The 5,486-nt window shown below is 44.4% G+C and overlaps 1 long non-coding RNA gene across 1 annotated transcript in view; it reads right to left on the bottom strand.

Annotated features, from left to right (window-relative positions):
- Window positions 1–620: 620 nt before the first annotated feature.
- Window positions 621–5,486, bottom strand: part of LOC112399387 (uncharacterized) — a 35,267-nt gene continuing 30,401 nt past the window's right edge. The window contains exon 4 of the long non-coding RNA XR_003003207.1: window positions 621–1,899. This is a non-coding gene — a long non-coding RNA (uncharacterized LOC112399387). The remainder of the gene's footprint in view (window positions 1,900–5,486) is intronic.

Genomic DNA, 5,486 nt, shown 5'->3' with positions numbered 1-5,486 from the left:
TATACACATACATGTATTCCCATATCTCCTCCCTCTTGCATCTCCCTCCTGCCCCTCTAGGTGACCAAAAAGGCTTTTTTTTAATTAAAAAAATTTTTTTATTGAAGTATAGTTGACTTACAATGTTGCATTAATTTCTGCTGTACAGCAAAGTGACTCAGTTATACATACATACATTCTATTTCATATTCTTTTCCATTATGGTTTATCACAGGATATTGAATATAGTTCCCTGTGCTATGCAGTAGGACCTTGTTGTTCATCCATTCTATATATAAGAATTTGCATCTGCTAACCCCAAACTCCCAATCCATCCCTCCACTACCCACCTTCCCCTTGGCAACCACAAGTCCATTCTCTATGTCTGTGAGTCTGTTTCTGTTCCGTAGATAAGTTCATTTGTGTCATATTTTAGATTCCACATATAAGTGATATCATATGGTATTTGTCTTTCTCTTTCTGACTTACTTCACTTAGTATGATAATCTCTAGGTCCATCCATGTTGCCGCAAATGACATTATTTTATTCTTTTTTATGGCTGAGTAGTATTCCATTGTATATACGTACCACATCTTCTTTAACCGTTCATCTATTGATGGACACTTAGGTTGTTTCCATGTCTTGGCTATTGTAAATAGTGCTGCTATGAGCATTGGGGTGCATGTATCTTTTTGAATTACAGTTTTGTCTGGATATATGCCCAGGAGTGGGATTGCTGGATCATATGGCAGCTCTGTTTGTCAAAACCTTTGATGCAATTTATGTCAACTGTGAAATACCTCGTAACAAATTTGATACTTACAGATTATTGTTCAGTTGTGCGAACCCGGCAAGTTTCTTGTTTCCCAACATTCTTGTCATCTGGGTCTGAAATTCTCTTCCTGTTTCAGGAAACTTACCTGTTAAAGATAATCCAGTCTCCTCTCACTTAAAACAGACTTTTCCCAGGAAACAGAGGGATCAGAACTCTTTCCCTCAGCTTAAGGTCTGTGCTGTATCCTGACCCCCTCCCAAGATGGATGCATGGAACATGTAAGAATCCCAATGGCATTCTGGGAAGGCTGTTGGGTCTGTAGGACCTCAGTTTAGGGGGGGGTCTCATCCCACATGTCTTTGTGTGGGGACTGGGGCTACGGTGAGCACTGACCCTGCACTTGAACTACCCTTAAATTTGGGGTTCTAAAGTGCCTCCCTTGCCTGACCCTAGTGCTGGCCCTGCTTTCCCTGTCAGCTTCTGTTCTTGCTGCTTCTCGCTGAGGAATAGCAGATCCACGCTGGTCTGGATTGTGTTGTTTCCTAGATTTCATGCTGGAATCCGTTACCCATGATGGTGGGTCCTGCTCCTGCTTCCATCCTCGTGTCCCTGTGATTGTTTCTTTCCAACCCCAGCTTCTAAAGGTCCACAATGACCTTTGTAGCCCCAAGGCAGGGGGGAGGGTGATGTAAACCCTTGGGTGGCAGGGAGGTTGTGCAGCAGTTGAGACTCTGGGCGGTCACCCTCAAGTCCACCCTCACCCCAGGTTTTCCTCAACCTTTGTCAATCTACCATTCCTGAGCCACCTTGAATTCGATGCCATGCCAAAGCAGGTTTCTCTTAGAGACCTACAGTCTCTCTAGGCTGTGTCACGGAAAGCTGGATTCTCTCAGATCCCCCAAAACCTTTCTGGAGATTTCTACAACTCACTGGCCTTTGCTACTTCCTCCAGGAAGTAAGCAGTGAGGACTCTTAAACCTAATCTCTTACCTCACTTCCTCTCCCCTCCTCCTCCCAGCCGATCCTACTTCCCCATTATGTCTGGTAGGAATCTTCTTTCATCATTACCTCATAGCTGTTTCCTTCCTGTTCAGTAGTTCCCAGAGTGTGGTCCCAGACCAGCAGCAGCAGCAGCAGCTAGGAACTTGTAAAAAATGCAGGTGATTAGGACCCAATCCAAACCTTCTGAATCAGAAACTCTGACAGTGGGACCCAGCAATCTATATTTGAATAAGCCCTCAGGGGGATGCTGATGCATGCTCAAGTTTGAGAACCCCTACTTTAAGGTCTAAATCAATAGTTCTCCATCCTGGTTGCTTTAGGATCTCCTGGGTAGCTTTTAAAATTTAGTGGTTGCTAAGCCCCATTGCAGGCCAACTAAATCCAAAACCCATAGAGACCAGACCAAAATCAGCCCAGCCAAGTGTAGATCAACAGAACTTCCCAACTGACCCACAAACAATTATAACAGGTGTAAGCATTAATAACAGGTATTGTTTTATGCAACTAAGTTTGGGAGTAGTTTGTTATGCAGCAATAGCTAACATACACAGCACATGTGTGAACTTCTGGTGGAACAGTGATTGATCTCCTTACTTCCCCAAACCCAGCCCTCATTTCTGTTCCATGCCTGTTTTCCTAGCTGCCCCAGCCACTGGGAGGATACCCTAGCCTGCCAGATCAGACTTTCCCACTGACCCTGACCCAGGCTCAACAAGGCAACCAGTCAGAACCAGATAGAGGCTCCAAATAAATAGAAATATAACATGAGACACATACTTAATTTTATATTTCCTACTAGCCACATTTTCTAAAAAGGTAAAAAAAAAACCCAGTGACATTAATTTTAATAATATATATTGTTACATATTTTATTATATATCTCCTTTAACCCAGTATATCCAAAATATTGTCATTTCACCATGTGGCATGGCACATTGCAAATGTTGACTAGCCACATACAGCTAGTGTTTTGGACAGAGCAGCTCCATGCAGACCGCTACACATGTCCCTTCCAGAGCAACAATGACAGCAGGAGTGAGTAAGAAGCAGAAGGAGGGCTTCCCTGGTGGCTCAGTGGTTGAGAGTCCACCTGCCGATGCAGGGGACACGGGTTCGTGCCCCGGTCCGGGAGGATCCCACATGCCACGGAGCGGCTGGGCCCGTGAGCCACGGCCGCTGAGCCTGCGCGTCTGGGAGAGGCCACAACAGTGAGAGGCCCGCGTACCGCAAAAAAAAGACAAAAACAAAGAAGCAGAAGGAGCAGAAATAGCAGAGCCTCCACCGACCATATGTCACACAGAATCTTGACCCAAGAACAACTGTGCCCAGCATTCTGCCGCTTGTAAGACATCTGCCCGTGCTCCCCACCTGCCCTATACTTCTTCCCATTCTGCCCAACAGCTCAAATGTTGCCATCTCTGTAAAGCCTTCCTTGAATGCCCATAGCACTAACTTCAGAATTCTAGAACAGTTCTTAAAGACATACAGATGGCCAACAGGCACATGAAAAGCTGCTCAACAACACTATTAGAGAAATGCAAATCAAAACTACAATGAGATACCACCTCACACTGGTCAGAATGGCCACCATTAAAAGTCTACAAATAATGAATGCTGGAGAGAGTGTGGAGAAAAGGAACCCTCCTACACTGTTGATGGGAATGTAAACTGGTGCAGCCACTATGGAGAACAGTATGGAGGTTCCTCAAAAAACTACAAACAGTGTTGCCATATGATCCAGCAATCCCACCCCTGGGCATATATCCAGACAAAACTACAATTCAAAAAGATACATGCACCCCTATGCTCGTAGCAGGACTATTCACAATAGCCAAGACATGGAAACAACCTAAATGTCCATCAATAGGTGAATGCATAAAGAGGATGTGGTACATATATATACAGTAGAATACTACTCGGCCATAAAAAGGAATGAAATAATGCCATTTGTAGCAACATGGATGGACCTAGAGATTATCATACTAAGTGAAGTAAGACAGAGAAAGACAAATACGATGTGATATCACTTATACGTGGAATCTAAAATATGACCTATTTATGAAACAGAAACAGACTCACAGACATAGAGAACGGACTGTGGTTGCCAAGGGGGAGAGGGAGAGTGGAGGGATGGAGTGGAAATTTGGGATTAGCGGCTGCAAATTCTTATATATAGACTGGATAAACAACAAGGACCTATTGTAAAGCACAGGGACTTATACTCAATCTCCTGTGATAAACCAGAATGGAAAAGAATGTGAAAAAGAATATATATGCATAACTGAGTCACTTTACTGTACAGCAGAAATTAATGCAACATTGTAAGTCAGCTATACTTCAATGAAATAACTTCTAAAAAATAAAAATAAAAAATTCTAGGGGACTTCCGTGGTGGTCCAGTGGTTAAGAATCCACCTTCCAACACAGGGGACGCAGGTTCGATCCCTGGTCGGGGAACTCAGATCCCATGTGCCGTGGGGCAACTAAGCTGGTGCACCACAACTACCAAGCCTGCACACCATGACAAAGAGCCCGTGTGCCGCAACTAAGACCCGACACAGCCAAAATAAGCAAATAAATATTTTTTTAAATTCTACGAAACACACACACAAAAATAAAGTAATTAAATTGTTCTCAATAGCCTGTCCCCCAAACAGCTACCACTTAGTGAGTGCTTACTGTGTGCCAGGTACTGGGCTGAGCACTTAACCTGAACTATACCATTTGACGCTGACACTACACCCTGAGTAGGAATTATTATCCTCATACAGAGGAAGAAACTGAGGCTCAGAGAGCTAAAGGAGCTTCCAAGCTCGCTCAGCTAGTTAGTGGAGGAACCAGGATTTGAACCCAGGGTTGTCAGGCTCTAGAGGCCATGCTTCCAATGCCTGGACCCTCACTAATAAAATGTGGTCCTTAGACCAGTAGCAGCAACACCTAGGATCTTGTGAGAAAGGCAGATCTCGGGCTTTTCCCCAAATCTACTTCTGAGAGTCTGAATTTTTAGAAGATCCCAGGTAGTTCATGTGAATATTAAATTATGAAAGGTGCTGGCCGAGGCTAGTCAGTATTTTAGTTACCTGTTTATATGTCTGTTTCATCCCTAGGCCACCAGCCCCGCAAGGGCAAAACTGCACCTCTTTCACTTCTCTGTTTCCTGAACACCTACTACAGAGCTTCGCACAGTAAACTGCTGGGAACAGTATTGAATCAAGTTCTCATCCTGCCTATTGGAGTTTTTATCAAGCAGCCTACTTCCTTTTTTTTTCCTTTAAACCCTGCCTAGGGAAAAGAACAAGAATCCACTGCACAGAGCCAATTTACTACATCTGCCTGTGTCCTCAACAGTAGCCTGTTCCACTTTAAAGGGCATGACAATGCCCTGGAGTCCCTGGTTGCAGAGCTAACCCCCCAAAGCTGTTGAAAGCCAGGGCCCAAGACTCAGCTGTGCCGTTCGGATGTTTGCTCTTCAGGAAAGTGATTTTTCTGAATGGAACCCATTCTGCTATCTTAGGAAGGGTAAATCTTTGGAGACTACTCAGCAGAGGTAGCCCCAGAATTTTTACACTAGGAGACGCATTGGGACTCTGCTGGGAAGGAGGATTGAAAATGAGGATGTTGAATAGCACATCAGATTATGAAAATGTCAGCTGCCCATATTAAAGAGCGGTGGCGTGACAGAAACTGAGGGATGGGGAAGGCTAAAGCCTCCCCTTAACCCCCCCCCCC

This window comes from Neophocaena asiaeorientalis, unplaced genomic scaffold, assembly GCF_003031525.2.
Source record: "Neophocaena asiaeorientalis asiaeorientalis breed wild unplaced genomic scaffold, Neophocaena_asiaeorientalis_V1.1 scaffold91, whole genome shotgun sequence".
In the NCBI taxonomy this organism is placed as follows: domain Eukaryota; kingdom Metazoa; phylum Chordata; class Mammalia; order Artiodactyla; family Phocoenidae; genus Neophocaena; species Neophocaena asiaeorientalis.
Note: the sequence above shows the minus strand (reverse complement) of the source record. Positions and strands in the feature narration are given on the sequence as shown.